Genomic DNA, 18688 nt, shown 5'->3' on the forward strand with positions numbered 1-18688 from the left:
CCAGCCAGCAGCACTTCTCCTCCCATGCACTTCTCAGCACTGCAGAAGGTGCCTGAAGCAGCCTTTGGTAGCATTAACCTGCCCAACAGAGAGAAACAGCCACAAAAAGAGCCTTTTCCTCAATTGAAGAAAATAAGAGGGACAATTAGAGAGAAGTGGCTCTTCCTCACGCCTGATTACTGACAGGCACACAAAGCCACACAGCTCCAGAGCCTGGAGCAGAAGCCATCTAGTCCTCTAACATTTCCCATATCAACTCCTGCATTTCTTTTTACTGTCCTTTCCCTCTCACGTAGAGAAATTGGTTGAAACTGAGCCCCTGTGGCCGATGCCTGTGATTTCAGAGCCCTCCTGCACTGCTGATTAGTAGCCAGTGGAATAAGCCCGTGGTAAGGAAAAAGGTCAGCTGAAGGACAATGCAGAAGAGCCTCCCCATCAGTACCTGCATGCCACTGGAGACAGAACAAACATCCCTCCCCACTGCGACAGCTCCTATTAACCTTCAGTGCTTACTTGGCATGCTAACAAAATGCCACACAGGAAGGCAATCTAAGCAGCCAGGGTTTGAGTGTGTGGTGGCAGCCAAGCATTGCCAGGGCTGTGTGCTCCCAAGTGTACAGCAGGATGAGGCAACAAGAGCAGCGCTGACATTTTGGGGCAGACATGCAGTGGCAGCTCACTTAGGCTGCAGGAGGCTAGTGGCTCTGCTGCTGATTTTATTTTGTCTGAGACCTTTTATATGCAGTTCTATGTGATTTATGTTCAATTTGCCTTGAACTTCATTCATAGCCAATGGTCCAAAATAACAGCAAGCTGAAATAGCTGAGAGCAAGTGTTCATTTTCATTGTCTATAGGATGTGAGCAACACTACCAGGGATCCGTTCTGCTCTGACAAAGTCCAGCTCTGGTATTCCCAGCTGGGCCGTGATCAGGGAAAGATGCAGTACTGGTTTAGGTAGAACATGGATGGCTCAAGCTTGGTCTTTAGCTGACCCAAATCAAATGAAGGGTCTCTTCAGTACCCAGGGAAGTCTTCTATCACCTGGATCACAGTGTTTGAACTGAGGCAGCATGAGTGCAGACATGACTGACAAAATACAGGGAGGGAAAAATGAAAAGGAAAAGTCTCAGGAAAAAGTGAAATGGAGTGAGAAGGCTCAAAACAGATAAATGAGATTGAACTGCAATAGTAATGGGGAGAAAGAGAGAGGAGGAAAAAAGGGAAAGCAAAGAAGAAAAAAAGCAGAAAAAAAGAGAGAGAAATGGAAGATGGTTGGGGTACACAGAGAAACCTGAAACATGCATGGAAAGGAACAAATGAAAAGAAAATTTAGAAAAAATTGTAAAACAAGCCATACCTCTGACTACTGCTTTCTCCTTTCCTGAAACCTGAGGCTTTGCATGCACCTGTGTTACCCTGGCCTTGCGTTTAGGCTGGTATCCCAAATGAAACATGAAAAGCCACAGAAATGACAAGGCTCATTAAAAAACAGTTTCTTCTAATCTCCCATTCTGGCCAGAACACACCTCTTTGCTCGTGTCTGTTGCCACTGTGAACAAGTTGCAGCATCCACTGTTTTCTGAGCACACAGGATTTTACAGAACCAGGCAGCTGGGTCTCCTGCAGCCTGATGATGCTACCCTTTTTTTATAGCAACTACTGCTCTTACCTACAACAAGGCAGAGTTGCTAACATCACCCCTCACTTTCTTAAGTAGGTTTTATTTAATTTGTCCCATTTACAAAATGTTTCCTCTGGAAAAAAAGATGGAAGTGTGATGCAGAGTACCCAAAAGGCAGGTTTTCAGCCCTGATTTCTTACAGATCTTTGCTGATTAAGCAGAAAACAGAGAATGAAGCTCTTTCTTAAGCTGTGGTGTTTATAGAAGGGCTCTTTCTTGTGCAATCTCTGCCTGTCTTTTGCTGAGCTTAAACACCATCTTTCCTCCCTGAGTACACTGACAGACTCTCTCCTGTAGTTGGCTAGACAAAACTTGTAAGAATTGACATACTTGTCAGATTTTTTCAGAGTGAGAATTACTGGGCAGGAAAAAACTAGAAGGGGATTACTACATATGCCCCATTTCCTTTGGAAACGAAGCTAAAAGCATTACAGACAGGCTTAGAAAATAGTTACATCCATTAATCTTTGATTGACCATCCTGATGCTATTAAAACTGAGAGCAGCCAACCAAGTGCTTTCCATTTGATTTGCTGTGTTCTTGTTCAATAGGTTAAAATCTAGGACACGTCTTGAAAGACAGCTGCTTGGCTGAGGCAACCAAACCCTGCCTGCTTGGTGATGCTCTTCCTCACCACCTGTAATTTTTCCTGGGGCGTTTGCCCTCTCCAAGCACAAAGGAGCTGCCAGCTCCAAAGGGTCACAGCTCAAGGGACACAAGGCTGAGTCACAAAGCAGGAGTTGTCACTACTGAAAAGCAGCCTCCCAGCTCTACTGGAATCTCATGTCATTAACAGAGCTAAGGAGGATTTGACTAAGTCAGGCTCAGAATGATTCAGGGGAGAGGATAAGGAACTTTTAAACACTAAGTGCTTCTCACACCACACCAGATTTCTGCAGCTATGATAATTCTGAACTCTGAAATAACAGACTCATAGAGTAGATGGACTGGATGATCTTGAGGTCCCTTCCAACTCTGGTAATCATCTAAATACAAGTAGCCAGAAGCAGACAGGTGGACTGAAGCTGCACAAGTCAAAAACCTTGTGCCAGAAACCACTTCTGGGCACAGGATGCAGACTTCTGGCTATGGTCCACCTGCAGATCGGCTCCAGCACGCTTCAGCCTGCACCAAAAAGGCAATTCCCCATTTCTGCCATTAGCACAACTCAGGAACCACGTCCAATAGGCAGTTTGCACATGGACATGCAGCTCAGCTGGAGGAGTTTAACAGTATGGGTGAAGTCAAGTCCTGCCAGCTGGCCTGAGAACCAAAACCCATGCTCTGCTCCTGCTCCATCTGCTGGTGCAGATGTAGCCCACAGCTGAGACAGGAGCTCTGTCAGGGCTCGATGCCTCATATGCCATCCACCATTTACTCCCTCCAACTTCCATCTTTGCAAAAGTGTCCCAGTTCTTTACCAATCACCACCCTAAAGTGTTCTACCCTTCCAACATGCATATAAAAGCACCCCAAGACACACTCTAACTGAAAAGGTCATCTCTCCAGACGGTGGGTGCCAAACCTTTCCCAGTTCTTCTCTATTTGAACAAGGTGGGCAACATTTTACAGAGATACTGATGTTTTTTTCTGCTATCATGCTTACCTAGATGACTCTGTATTGCTGCATCACACTCTGATTTGCACACAGAGGGGAGAGTTTGCTGGTTTGTAGTTCCAAAGAATAACTGCACAACCTGAAATAGCTAGAGACCATTGGCTTATGCTTACAGAGGCCTCTGAGCAGCCAGTAATCCTAACAAACAAAAAGTGGAATATTCTGGTGTGTTTAACCTCCATTCCATTAGTCATGCCTCTGCATCTGAGCGGGTGATGCAGATGAGAGAGAGGACTGTGGGACCAGATTTCAGATCAAGCTGTGCCTGACATCACTTCCTAAGTCTGTGGACACAACGCTCCCACTTGTCATTACAGTTCCCATGGATCCATGAGCACTTCCTAACTATTCTTCAGATATGGGACAGTCAGCATGGCATATGTAGGATTGCCAGCAGAAAAAAGTATTAACACTCAAGGAACAGAAAAATCAAGGCAATTAAGAAGACAATTTTAACACCTTTCAGTTAGCTGTACCTCTTGTATGCATTAACTGTACCAGCCTGCTCTGCTGGCAAACAGTGTATTATTATGATAGAATCACAGAATAGTTTGGGCTGGAAGGGACCTTTAAAGGTCATCTATTTCAACCCCCTGCACTGGCTTGGTTTTGTAAACACCACTCACAGCAACTCCATCTTCCAAATGAAGAATCCACGTGGCCCAATCCACAGGAGAAAAAGCAGATGTTAGGAGATATAAGGGAGGACTCTGCAACGTGCTTAGCTTTGGCTGAGATCAAGTGACAAAGTGTTGACAACCTGAAGGTTTTTAGAGCTGGGGGATAATTTCCCAGCTAGCTTTGCTACTTTTCAAAATCAGGCTTGTTTGTTCTGGTGCTAACATGAGGTGTGAAAATGAGGCATGTACTTATCCAATCTCAGTGACCAAGCTTGTCAGCCTATACTCCACATTAGTCCAGAAACTTGGCAGGCTGCAAATCTGCCTTACTGACCTCTAACAGCAACCCTTGAACACCACTCCAGCTACCAAAGAGAAAAACCCAAACATATTCTGAGTCCTCAAAGACCGAAGAGTTTTCAGATTTTGTATCTGCTGCACACAGAGGGCACTTTAAAAAAACCCCTCAAGAGCAATATCTATAGAAACTGTACAGAAAAAAACGTGGGGTCTGCAATCTGGGCCACAGCATTATTTCAAGGCCAATAGACTACAGAAGAGCTACATCCTCCTGGCCTGTTTTGAAGATGTGTCCGAGATAAATAGTCAGGCTCTACAGAAGAGTGTTTTCATGGCTCACTCACAGTCTGGAGCTGGGAGTCTCTAAAACCCCCAAGCATAACCAATTGGCTCATGTCACCTGCCCAATCTGAAACTCAACCAGTGGAACCAGCCTAGGCAACTGGGGAGAAACTTGCCAGCAGGCAAAGGCTGCATGTGTTCTTGGAGCAAAAAGAAAACCAGCCCTGTGATTACTGTATCTTTAACACGATATTAATTAATGTGGAGGGAAATCTTTGTCACCAACCTAGCAAAGAACAGGAGGTCTGAAGCACCAGGTTTCACTTTTCTTTTCCCCCACTCTTGCCTCTCATCCTAATGAGGTGAGGAAGCTGGGATTTCTCTGGTGCTGTCAGAAGGGTACAAATCACTGAGGACTCCTGTGGCCAAGCGCGATTTCTTTATTTGAACATTTTAAAAGAATTTCTCCCCCCCTGCCACTATCCCTCCTGCAAAATACATGTATTAACGCTGCTGAACTGACACAGATTCAAGATCCTAAGAAGTTCAATAAAGCCAGTGCCAAAATTCTGCAGAAAGAAGTGATGATGTTTTTTTCAGATTGAAATAATGGTTTGGGGGATAAAATTAACTATTTGACATGCATTTTAAAATATGCAAAAAACAGAACTCATAGCAAACAACTACAACCAAATTTTCTTTATCCTGGGTTTGTGGAAAACAGAACATCTTTAAACCTGACCAAAAATTCGAATAAGCTGTGAAACACTTCACTACTACAGCCACAGGGCAGGGGGCACACAAAAACAGCCACAGAAGTGGAAAAGCTGGGATTGTCATTCATTTTTCTAAGACAGAGAGAGATCAAACAAAAAACAGGTCCAGAGAAGGCAAATTCCAAAATCCAGCTGAAGCATAAGAGTCTTTGTTTTGCTTACTGCCTGAAGCCCTTTCACTGACAGGGAAACATCTCACTGAATGGCCCTGTTTCTCTCTGTCCCACCCAGGCTGGGAGTGCCCAGCTCAGCAATGCCACGCTGACATACCTGAAGGACTGCAGCCTTCTTCAAGTTTCTAAAATCAAAGAGAGGGAAAAATGCTATGTGGGAGCAGTGACCTGAGTAATACTGCTGCAGCAGTCATCTCTCAGGCTTTGTAATGGCATTTGTATTTCTTGTATCACAAGAAAAAGACAAGCAATCTCATCCTCATCACTACTGCATATCCCACTTGTTTGCTCCCTCCTTCCTTTTCTCATAGCATTAAGACTTTTTTTCTAGCTGTACTCTGTTTCCTCCACTTGGGCAGGCTGAGGCAGGCTCACTGCAGGACAGACCAGCTGCAGCCCTTGCCTCCCTGCACATGCCAGGGAACAAGCAGCAGCAGCAGATAGACTACAGCAACAGATCACAAGGCCAGACTCACACTCCAGGATGTTCAGTGAGCACCATCTTCAGAGAGGATGAGTCTGGTGTTCTTCTCTGCACAGGAGAGCAGGCTACAGAGAAGCCCCGTGCAACCTCAGTGATGTCTGCAACAAAGTAGAAGCTCATGTGGGGACATAGATCCATGTGCAATTTCTGCCTGGCTTCCACTGAGAACCTGAATCCACTACCCTTTGGCACTGTCACAGCACTCCAAAAAGCTCTAGGTAGAAAGGAAAGTGTTTTCAGAAAAAAGGCATTACCTAATCAGATGCCTTTTCACATGCACTTTGCTTTATTCTGTAAACACTCCTAACGTTGAAGTCTGGTCCTACACTGACATAAGGAATCACAGGGCAATAATTCTGTAGTCTCTATCAAAAAGTAGCAGGAGGCAACATACTGCATACTGCTAAGCATAGTTGCAGTTTATCTCTGGTTGAGCAGGATGTAGATGCTTCAGGTTTCTGTCTTTTGCATGCATCCTCCCAAACCAGGGAGCAACTCGTGGTCAGCACTGTTTAGGTGGTGGGGATCAGCCCCCTTAGCAGAATTGTTCTGATTTTGTCTCATCCTGTGTTTTTTCTAAAAAGACAGGTAATTACTCAGGACTAATCTATGGAAAAACTCAGGAAAAATCTATGTCAAAACAATCAGTAGTGTCACCTCATTGATTTCAGAGAAATTGCAGCAGGAATTTATCTGACTTCACAATTCTTCTTTTCCCTGTAATAAATGGAATAACCTATGTAGATCCTGCCTGTAGGCAGCACCAAGCAAGAGGCCACCCCAAAACCCCATCTTTGGGGCTTGATCCTTCTGAAATGCCCTTTTTCCCATTTAATCCTCCCATGCCTGGCAGCTAATATTAGCAGTTGGACTGAAGCAGCAAGGCATGGAGAGCCAATTGGATCTCTGCTCATTCTCCTCCTTCCCTGCCCACAGGCTGAGATAGCTATCAAGGGTCACTACTGAAATGAGAGCCAAGAAAAGAAAAATACAAACCCCTAGAAAAGTCTATTTCTGAACTTGTGGAAATACACATAGTTCACCTTGCTTTGTAGCTTATGTACAGAGAGGTGTGGAAGGATTTTTGTAGAGAGCTTTGAATGACAGGTAAACAGATCTTTATCCTGTCTCTAAAGACTACTTTTGCATTTTGCCTTCCCCAGAGCACCTTAAAGTCTACCCAGAACCAGTCCATTAAAAGAAATAGAAGGACATCAAAAGAACTGTATTGTTAGATGTCAGTTTGCCAAAGAAGCCACCAAACAAAGTGTGCAGAAAAAGAATTTCTCCTAGAGCAGGGAGGCTTGTTCATCATTTACCTCATGTGTTTACCCTTGGGCTATCATTATATTAGCCACATTTCCCAACTGAGCTGGAGCACCTGGTAACTATAGCAACCACATTTTCATATCTGCCTGTAAATTCCCTTGGTTCTAATTAGGGCACTCATTTATAACAGCAATAACAACACAGGAGAAATCACAGCAGGCTTATCTCAGATGCAGTCACCTCTCTCTTCCTCATGTCACAGAAATGACCCATAGCTTAGTGGTTCTTATACCATAAGATGTTGCTTACGACACAAAGCCTATCTTACCTGCTGTATCAACCACACTGTATCCATCTGCTATCTTGTCTGTACCTTCTCATGACCAAAAAGCCTGTTCACCAACCTTCCAGCTGAAAAGCCTGACTCCTCTGCTTGCCAGCAAGCTTCACACCAGGATGCATAGCTGTTTTTCTTGATAGGAGGAAGAATTCACACCTAGCCTGCAGAAAAATGCACACACAGCATTACTGCAGATTTACAGACAGCAGAGGTGGATGCTATTAGAAGCAGAAAGGCTAAGCAGCTCAACTTACAAAGTTACCTATGCAATCTAGATAGCTATGAAGAGAGGATAAACCACATCATCCAAAACAAATGACAGGTAAATGATGAAACAGCAATGTGCAAGAAATTAAGAAGTAATAAACAATTGCAAAGTTCAATAGCCCTGTGTATTTCACCAAAAATTATTTCCTTCTCTATGAAACAATAAAAACTTGGTGAACAATTTGAAGTCTGCTGACATGATTTAAAAAGATGGATGGGCTGGCAGGTAGTGGAGAGTGTTTGCTTTATTGTTCACAGAGTCACTGCTCAGAAGTACATTTGTTTTGGAGTCCATGTGAATTACTGTCAAAGAAATGACAAATCTCTTCTCACTTTAGGCTACACTCTGCAGGCCTTCCATGAATTTTTTTTGCTAGAAGAAAAAACACATAACTTCTCTGTATTGGCACAGATAAGACAGCAAAGTCCACCTCTGCAGAGACCAAAAGAGCAGGGCTGCTCTGCTTCAGGTTTTGGGGGACATGTTGCCATCAGAACATTTTCTTTCACTGTAAATTCATGTCAGTTAGCATGACTCAACCATGACTGCCAACAAGAACAGCTTCTCTGGAACCTTAATCCCCTTCTCCTCCCTCTCCTCCATCTCCCTGGAGGCTGAGCAAACTGAGTAAGAAAACATTGGAGCTTTTGCTGGTGCTGTTGGTGATTTCCACTCTGGAATCCTAAATACCTCCCCAGGTACCCTGCTTGCTTCCACAGAGCAGTCAGTCCTTATGACAGGAAAAGAGACAAGAAGCTGAGCAGAGATTCCATGCAAGCAGGTCTAAGCAAGCTACAGTGGCTCACCTCAGCCAAGGTTCTGGGGACCAGATGATCTCTGGCAGACAGAAAGGGTGCCACCTTGCTGTCCACAGTCCCACTGTCAGCACAGAACCACAAGGGACACACTCAGGTTCACTTTGACCACAAAGAATGTAAGTTATTTCACTGAATTTTACCTTTGGGACCCATTGGCACAAGAAGGGATGCTGTGGCCATGCTCCAAAAAGCTTCCCCATTCCTATGTGCCCACAGAGGGAAATGACAGCTTGTCCTGCTGCTGGTGAAAGACAGTGGATGTTCCTCACCCCCAAGGCTCCAGGAAGTTTGCAGGAAGGTTCAAAGCACCTTCAAAGATTTGGGTGAGCCATCCTCAGACTGCAGCTGTAAAAGCCAAGTTGTGTTTGTTCACTGCATGCTACTTTATCACTTTATCAGCTCTTTACACCAAGTAATAAGAGCTTTCAAAGTGAACAGTGTTATGATGAGAAAATGTAAACTTGAGTGAATTGCCAACGAAAGGTTCAAGTTATTTGCCAGTCATCAAGCACCATTTGGAAGCATGGATAGAAAACATGTTGATGATCAAATTCTAATATAACCACAAAAATTGATTTAAGATGCTGCCAAGCGTGAGGCACAGTAACATTCAATACCACACATTTGTGGGGTTTTTGCTAAATAAGTAAAAAGTAATTTCAGTCAGTGCAAGACTGGATTAATTTCTGAAGCCTCCCTCACTTCATGAGATGCTGTTTGGGACTTGGGAGGAGAGTAACGTGCTGCAAGTTCTGTCCCTCCTTACTGTACCCTCCCTCCATTTCTCTGTCAATCTCTTGTGTATTCAGGCTGCAGTCTGAGAGAGATGGGCATCTGCAGTATGCATGATGCATAACGAGACTCTGCTCTCCATGGAAACTTCTAAAATTCTCCATCATAGTTTGCTTACTTGCTCTTCTCATTTTCTTTGTGAGGGAACACTCTCAAACTGTCAAAATCATTCCAAATGACCCTAAAGCAAGCACTGTAACCCATAGTAGTTCTAGGTTTATTAAATATTATAACCAGAACGTGAAAAATATGCTTTACTTGATTCTACTCATTAAGGAAAGCAAGTCTTTGACAGAAAAAAATAATTTCCCAGAAAATCATGCAACATGCTAATTAAAAATAGGATTAAACAAATAGATTCTATGTGATCTCTTGAGCCAGTTTCAAAGCAAAAAGATCCTCTACCTGGCATAATGTGGGGTTTAGGAGACCTCACATAAGGTTAAGCATTCCTTGGTAGTTGCCTGGAAACAGTGCCAATGACAGTTTGTTCTCATTAAGAGCAAATAATGCAGGAAGGTTGTTACAATTGTACATCTGAATGTTTAGATCAATTCATTTTGGACATATTTTTTCTCCCTAAGGATACAAGTTCTGAAACCTTACCAGAATCATTGGCAGGAAATAGATTCCAACTTACATGCCTGAGTACACATGGAAATTAATTTGAAATTACCACTGTTTCTATTATTATTCTTTAGCCTAATTAGTGTTGAAAAGGAAACATTTGTCATTGCTTTGAAGTTTTGGAGATTTTCAGTTTTTCCTTCCTGCTCTGTACTGGATGAAATGCTTTTTAAAAAGGCTTTCTGAAAAGGAGGAGAGACACCTTTCAAGGCTGCTGCTGCTTGGAAAATGAGCAGGAGCAGAAATCCACCCAAAATCAGCTACCATACTTGGAACTGAGGAAGTTCTTCTTGGTAAGGAGAACTCCCAAGTTTAGCCCTTGCTTCCCAGTTCACTGAAACCACAGTGGTGCACTGGGCAGTGTCACAGCTGACAAGCCCACATGCTCATTTCACATTTTATCTGCAGCTTGCCTGCTATATGGGGTTTACCAGAGATGAACAGAATTGATTTTGAACTGATCTGATTGTTGGAAGAGAGGGCCACGGTGCTACAAGTAGCAGGTATCTTACTATGTTCAGACTCAGGGAATGTCTGTTCCCATCAAGAGATGCACAGGCTTTCACTGCAAGTATGTGTGGTACTAAATTTATTACTATCTTTAGCAAAGTCCATTCCATCATATGAAATTTTCTTCTTCATTTTAACTGAGTAGGAATAAGGGTGAGAAAAAAGCAAATAACTTTGGTTTAGCTTTTGGTTTTTTACTATTTGTTTTTCTGTGTGTGTCTTTTTTCCAAAGGGAAAAAACCACACCATATAAAAGGGGATTAAGGCAGGAAAACATCACCCTGGATGGACAGAGTTGTATGAGGTTGCCAGCAAGGCAAGTTAGTGACCTGCATTTCTGCAGAAAGGGAGAATTATCCCCTATGTTATTTCCTAAAGCAAGATGAATTCCATTTTACAGAAAAGTTTAGAAACAGCTGGATCATCCATCCAGCAAGCTAGATACAACCAGACAACAAGCAGATTTTTATGAACAACTGAAGAAATTTGCCATCTGGCAATGCTGGAAGTAAGAGGTGAGGGTGAGCACCATTCCATTAGGGGGAATCAAGAGGAAGACTTGTGCCAGACTGTGAAGGATGCAGGCAAGGAACTACTGGCAGCATGGCTTTCCACAAGTTTCAGTTTACAGCCAAACAGACAGAAACTGCTGAAAGACTGAACACAAGATATTTTCCCTGTCCTCAGAAGCTTTACATCTCCAAAAAGCATGAGGGGATATCTTTGAAAGATAGCAGTTTTTCTTGGATAACGTGTCCAGTAGTTAAAATTTGTGCTCTGGGCTCAGATGTTCTGAAGATGACTGCTGAATCAGAGAAGAAGAACTCAAGCTGAATCAGAGACCTATGTGAATAAACTTTGCATGAATAAGCCACCAAATACAGCAAACTGGCTCACACTTGTGGCCCCTTAGGTTACTGGAACAAACATTACTCAGAATATACAAGCTTGAGTTAATAATAGAAAATACAACATTAGCTGTAAATTTACCTCCTTTCTTTCACTGACCACTGGAAATCAGAATATATTTGCGACCCCAAATCCACGCATGCTCATCAAATGGATATATGGAATTTTTTTTACACAACGTAGAGGTTGAGACATTTTCAAAGCAGTCATTTGCTACTCACAATGTGTTACAAAGTTGCATCCGTCTTACATGTCCGCTTCTCTTTTCTCCAACCAGAAACTAAAACTTCCTAAATAGAAAAACCAAACCAAAACAAAATAAACAAACATGTTCCCATGGCAATAACCCCTCCTTACCAAGTGAGGTACTTCTTCCCACTGCAACAGTATATCATCTATTATAAATTCTTGCCTCATGCAAAGACTGCAGTGCAAAGTCCCACTAAGATTTGAATGTGCATCATGTCAAGCTGGCTGCCTGCCAAAAGGGAATTTTTTACCTGTGGCAAGTAAAAATCAGCCCCAGGTGTAGGCAAAATGAACAGCAATTGAACTGCAATGAGAATACGCAAATGCCATTTTGCACCATTTGACCACTCCAGATAGAATTCTCCAGTGCCTGGTGCAAGACAAATAACCCAGCCCGACAGATGATAAGTTCCTTTGCCAGTTTAAAAGGTGTTCTAGTTATAAATTAAAATTGTAGGATTGCCTGAGAAAAAAATTGAAAAAGGATATGGCCATAATTCCATTAAATCCTCTTTAACTCTGATCTTAACTCTGGTTCCTTCTACCCAGGGAGGTGTGAATACAGCAAGGGGCCTGATCTGGCCACTAATGAGAGTTTTTAGCCCAGTGTACCAGCACTGCCTGCAATCCTTTTCTTTACAGACATTAAAAGCAGACTTTTACATAGATGGACAGCACCTTTCTTGGATACAAAGTCATAAGGCAGATGGGTGGACATATAAGCAAGCTCAGCTAACATGCAGCCCTTAGCACTCAACATGGCACCAGTTTAGGATACTTTCTGGATGAATTTAAAAATAAAACTTTAGCATCCTGAGACTGATATAATCCTGTTTTCATGCAGCCTGTGAGAGGCATTTAAAGAGACTCTCACCTCATTCTCCTTTGGCCTCTTTCAGCTGAGGTTTCAATACCACCCCTTCCTCTTGTTATGAAAATGCAGCATTGACAGGAACCTTCGTTATGAGACTCGAAACTTAAAAATCTGCTTTCCTTTACCTTCCATTTTTTATAATCAGGGAAGATTGATTCCTGGTGGAGGCATCTAGGTTTTATTCAAGAAAACTCCTACACTGGCCAAAGTCAAATTAAAATTGAACAAGAGTGAGTCATAAAGTACAATGAATGATTACAGCAGTGTAAGTCTTCTTCCAAAACGTGTTTCTGCATCAGGAATGGATGTGAGTACATATCCATCCACTTATTTATTCAAACCCCATCACCATGGATATCAGAGATTTCCATATGTAGAAGTGCTGCAAATTCAGAGCTTCAATAGCAGCAACTGAGCCTCTATTATGTAATAAAAGATAGTCTGGTCCTGGGTCCCTTCCACAACTAATCCAGGCAGGTGAAGTGGTGCTGCAAACCAAAGATGGGTTTCTCCCTTGGCAGCTGCTTTCTGCTTTTCAGCATGCTGCTGAGGTCTTCCTCAAGAAGTTACCTCTAATAAAACAGGTTGATGGTTATAAAATAGGTCAATGCTGCCAATACATTAGCAAACTTTAGAGGAACTGTCTTTGCCTTTAGCATGTGAAGCCTTCCCTTTAACAGGACACTTCCACCACTGCAAGCTGTTCATATATGCACACACACAGACTTAAAAGGACTTAGAGCTCTTTCCCAGGCTCCCTTGTAAACACTTACAAAAAGACTGTTCCTTAAGAAACAACAACAACTTTAAAGTTCACTCATTCATAAATATTTTGGATTTTTACAGCATCTACCTAGCGGTCTCAATAAATAAAATGGCTTTCCCCCCACAAAAATCATTGGATTTACAAAATTTACACTACCTACAGCTTAAACTTATTTTTACCATTCTTGACATTTTTAACAGATTGTTTATGTCTTCCAGGTGAAGCCAATACATAGCTATAGGGGAAAAAGAAGCCCAGAAGGAAAAGGCTCTCTCAGTCATTAGCTCTTTGTTGGCAACTCTCCCTGTGTTTTATCTGTGAATTTTCTAAGGTAATGGCCAATCTCAAACCATGTGTTGGAGTAACATATTCATGATAAAACTAATCATTCCAATAAACAGCTCTCTGAAACACTCTACTTTTCATTTTCAAAGAGCAGAAGGATCATGGTAGTGATTTGGATATCTATTTTTCTAAAATTGCCCTCCAAGTCTTCCTTATTCTTATATAATGCTCACATTTCTTCACAAATAGGAACTGCATCAAGAACAGAAGAAAAAAAAATACAGCAAAGACAAATGCAACCTTAGAAAATCACAGATGTAAGTAGTTTCATTCCTTGTACTAAAAACCATTTGAAAACTAATCTACTGCATATTCTTCCCATTCAGAAAATGTAAACTGATCTTTCATTTTGAATACCTGTCCAAGTACAACCACTGCCACACTGAGAAGCTGTTTTGCTCCTTAGGTGGTAATGCCTGATATACTTACACTGAGCTTCAGAGGAGCTGCTGGACCAGATTACACCAAACCAGGTTGGGGGATATTTATTCTTGGAGAATCTGGCAACAGCTTGAGTGAGGAGTGTCTCGCTCAGCAGCATCTCCCAGAGTGGTATGAGAAGACACCACAAACAGGCAGCTAAATGAGTTTATGGTGGTTCCCAAGACAGTGATGGTTCATGAGGCTTACACAAACTGTTGCCCTCTCCATGCAAGGAACAGGAAGGATATTACCAACTGCCAGGAATGTAAGAATGGGTAAATTTGCTAAGAAAGAGGTTAAAAAATGGCAGCCAGTGTTAATGGGACATTCTGGACAAGCTCACAATGGTGCTGCTATGCAAAGGTCCACTTCACATACTGTAATATTTTATATACTTTATCAAAAAGCATTATTTAAAATAAATAAACTCCTAGACAACCTTTGTTTCTAACCACCTCATTTAAGAAGTCTGGTATAGGTTGTGGATTATGCCAGTTTCAAGAATATGTTATAAAAGAAAAAAAAAAAAAAAGGCAAAAAGCACACAGAAATACTGGCTATCTGCTGCCCTTTTTGCTTCTAAAGTTAAGGTTTAGCACTCGAAACACCTTATAATTTTGTGCATTAACTCTGAGTTTCAGGGGAACGTTGTATGCTAAATGGGAAGACTGCGGGTCAGAAAATACTGAAAAAGGGCAAAATTGCCTTTGATTTTAACGGGGCTGGGAATTCACCCCACGAGACACAATTCTGCCTCACTTCACTCAGCTTGACATAAGATGCCTTGAATACCCATACGTCTGTGCTCCTTCCAGGGGCAATGGGAAAAGACAGCACCTCCTAAGTGAGAGGCAACATTTAATATAAATGTGCAGAACTCTCTGCTGACACCTTGAGAGTGCCTGAAGGGCTCGTTAGACTTTTAGACCAACACAGCAGTGAGAAAAGCCCCAAAAATTCCTTTTCCAGATTTGATACCTATCTTTGGTTTGCATATTATTAATGAGCCACTCCTTTCTCTCACAAATGAGCAAGCACTCACTAGTCTTCAAAAAATACTTTTAGCCTGTGATAAGTCTCTGAACACTTCATCTCTATTCATTATTAGTGGATTGCAACTGGTCTGCTTAATTTCTTGCTTCTGTCTTTTTGCGCCCTCAACAGATGGCTGAGCACACTTAAATCAAGAGAATAACTAAGCTGAAAAATAACAAACCTTTTCTTTTTTTTTTTTTTTTTTTTTTAAGCTTTAGGAAGACATATGACACACTGCTGCATTTTCACAAATCACCACTATTTAAATATTTCAGTGCAGTGAGCAGGTTGAATACTCACATGGCAGAGTTATGCATGTACTCACCTCATTCATGAAAGCAGCTGCTCTGCATGCAAATAATTTCTGTTTAACCAAGTTTTTTTCTGCTTCCCCATCCTAGCTGTTAAATTTTATACAGAAAGGGATGCTGAGCAGGAAGAATAGAGCAGTTTTCAAGGTGCCAGGCCACTGTTGGTAGCTTTAGCTTTGGGGATGATCGAAGGAATGAAGGAGAAGGTCGTCCCCTTGAAAATTCATCTTTCATCTCTAAATAAGTCTTTAAACTAGACTTGAAGGGGATGAGGGTAAAACTGGATTTACTACAGAGAAGCCTGGGAGTGGCACACCAAGATCAGATGTCCAGTGGAGGGTGATGAAGATGAGTTGGGGTTTGGGGCATCTCTCTGATGAGGAAAGGCTGAGAGAGCTGGGACTCTTTAGCCTGGAGAAGAGAAGGCAGAGGGGAGACCTTGTCTACCTAAATACAACAATTATACCTGTTCCAATGCCTGACCACTCTTGATACATCAAGACATTTTTCCTAATATCCAGTTTGAACCTTCCCTGGTACAATTTGAGTCCATTTCCTCTCATTCTATCACCAGTTATGTGGGAAAAGAGACCAACCATGTTCCAGTCAAATGTAGAGAGCAAAAAGTCTCCTCTCAGCCTTCTCTTCTCTGCTGAGACGAAGTGAGAGCTTCACAACAAAGATTCCTTTTTTCTTCCCTAGAAATCACAAAAGCCCACTAAAAAGTATGCACAGCTTTGTGCCTCAGACTGACAGAAATCCCAGGACAAATAAACATGAAAAATTTGTTCTAGCTTTTAAAAAAGCCCATACAAACAAACAAAAAAAAAAAAAAAAAAAAAACCCACACCACAAAAGCCCCACCAAATCCAGGAGACAAAACAGAGCCATAAATGTCAGTAGTACTGTAGCAAGAGGTACATGTGCACAGGGTTAGCAGTTTTAGAAACTAAACCTTCAATTTTCAGTTTGTGATGTCCTGCCTCAAGCCAGTGATGAATCTGACTGTTCAGACAGTTATTTCATGAGGGTTGTCTTCAGCTGGCAGGACTTCCCTCCCACTACTCACGCAGCTCTGCTTTGGCTCCTGCTCCTGGTGTACTTGCTCACATAAAGGATGCAAAGTAGATGTCAGTTTTACCACACTGATGGCTTTTGCTGAGTGCCACCAAGCCAGCCATGCTCTGTTTAATGACATGCACTAACTTTTGGTTATTTAGCACACAAGTCTACGTTTTAATCTGATTTTCTTTAGGTTCCCCCAGGTGCCCACTGCCTTTTCCAAATGCTGATCCAGTTTCTTCATGGAACCCCCTTTTTTTTTCCTTTAAGTAACTCCCTTTCCCCCCCACCTCTTTTCTCAATCACTCTGATGTTGCCTCTAAACTTCTCTCTGCTTTCAAATACAGTTTCACACTTTCTGTCTCAATTCTGTTACATGCTTGTCAATCCCATTTGCTCCTCAGCATGGATAAGACCAGGCTGGCTCTGCTTGGAAACAATTGGCTTTCCTGAGAGTTACGGTACTTCCTGAATATTGTTCAGATTTCCTGCAGGGTGAATTGATGGCAGAAAGCACAGCACTGTTTTTAAATCTTCTCTTTCTTCTCCTTTTCATCTATACCAGATTAAAACTCAAACGGATTTAGAATAGATCTCAACTCATCACTATCCCTCATACCTTAATACCTCAGGCCAATCACTATCAGAAACTTGAAATGTTCCTTGTTATGTGGTACAAGTTTAGCTTCAATTTATCTTCTCCTGCATTCCTGAATGCATTTACCCTGTTTCTCCTTTTAAATCTAAAATTTCTCAGGTGCAAAGCCTGAATTATCCCGCTGGGAACAGAGCTCCCAAAGTTTCCTGAAATAAATCATGTTCTTTGAGAGTGGGGTTCATCAAGCAGATCATTAGTAAAGAAGACTGCAGTGTATTTGGTTCCCCCAGCTTTGTGAGTGCAGGGGTTCAGCATGGGACTGGATGATACAGTTAGCATCCCTTTCAGAGAAGAAAATTTGTTACTACTTCAGTACCTTAATAGGCTCTGAGTCACATCTAAAGACCATATCTGAAGGACTCCAAAGCCCAGGAAATCACTCCCTGGTGAAATATACACCAGTTGTGTAGATGAGAGAAGCCAGCATTATGTATGCACAGTACTCATGAGAAGCAGGAGATGACTGTAGGTGTGTGACTGTGCACAGGAATGTGTACAGGAGTGCAGACCATTGTGTGGATGTAGCTGCTCTCCTGGCCAAGACAGATGTACTGAGGGGGCAGAAGGAGTGTAAGGGAACATCCTTGCAGAGAGCAGAAAAACCTAGGAACTGATTTCTCTATACCTTTCCTATGTCTAACTACTTAAAAAAGGTGCTGGCATCCCCCTGTGCTTAAGTGTTTGTTCTGCAGGATGCTGAAGAGCCAGAGGGCTTTGACACAACCAGGCAGAAGTGTTAAAGTACTAACTCAGATGAAAGGTATCCATCTTAAACTTTAAGTCTTCTTTAATCTACTGGCAGTGAGGTGCAGATGTTGTAATGACTTACACATCACAAGATGACCTGACAGATCCTTACTGCCATCAGCAGAGCCAGGGCTGAACAGGGGAACCCCACAGGCAGCAGTAGAGAAGGGAACACTGAACTGCTCAGCCCTGCAGGAGAGATGAGAGAGAAGACATGGTGGTGAGTGGAGCAGCACAGGAGAGCACATGAAATCACAGGCCACACAGGAAGGCTGCAGCCTCAGGGACAGGTCTGGAGCAGCAAGAGGCAGTGCTTCTGAACTGGATGAGGCCAAGGTGGAGGGAGGCATTAAAAGTCTGGTACATGGCCTAACTGAAGGGGAAGACCAAGCAAGGACAGGGCACAGCCTCAGAGCTACTGAGGAAAATGCAGTGCTTGAAGGTTTCCATCCTGGAGCTCTGCTCTGCCTGCTCTTGGCTCTGGGTCACAGATAAATGAGCCTGAACTCCCAAAATGTACTGGTGACAGACCAAGGAGCACCAGGGAGAGTGGGGCCCTGAGCTGACTGCTGGGAGAGAGGAAGAGTCTGGTGGCAACAGAGCACTTGGCTTTTCTTGAGCTGAAGAGTGGCCAAAGATTACGCTACAAGAATTCTTCCAAACTGTATGATGTGAAAAATGCAGTTTTATGCAACTGGAATTGTTTGGGTCAAGCAGGGCAACCTTATAGAGCAGAGGAGAAAGAAAGT

At 42.5% G+C, this 18688-nt stretch overlaps 1 protein-coding gene and 1 long non-coding RNA gene across 5 annotated transcripts in view; both read right to left on the reverse strand.

The window, feature by feature from the left end:
- Positions 1–18688, reverse strand: part of LOC139795639 (uncharacterized) — a 504885-nt gene that overhangs the window by 210690 nt on the left and 275507 nt on the right. The window lies entirely within an intron of this gene.
- The window catches only part of LOC139795637 (uncharacterized), a 207096-nt gene that overhangs the window by 51515 nt on the left and 136893 nt on the right, over positions 1–18688 (reverse strand). For 2 of the 4 annotated variants that reach the window (XM_071742557.1, XM_071742559.1), the window contains exons 6-8: positions 11691–11749; positions 8772–8976; positions 7534–7706 (exon numbers count right to left, since the gene is read on the reverse strand). The gene's annotated coding sequence lies outside the window, so the exon portion shown is untranslated. Of the gene's footprint in view, positions 1–7533; positions 7707–8771; positions 8977–11690; positions 11750–18026; positions 18129–18688 lie in introns of those variants that run through there. The other 2 variants (XM_071742558.1, XM_071742560.1) reach the window with 2 other exon arrangements.

This window comes from Heliangelus exortis, chromosome 4 (genome assembly GCF_036169615.1).
Source record: "Heliangelus exortis chromosome 4, bHelExo1.hap1, whole genome shotgun sequence".
In the NCBI taxonomy this organism is placed as follows: domain Eukaryota; kingdom Metazoa; phylum Chordata; class Aves; order Apodiformes; family Trochilidae; genus Heliangelus; species Heliangelus exortis.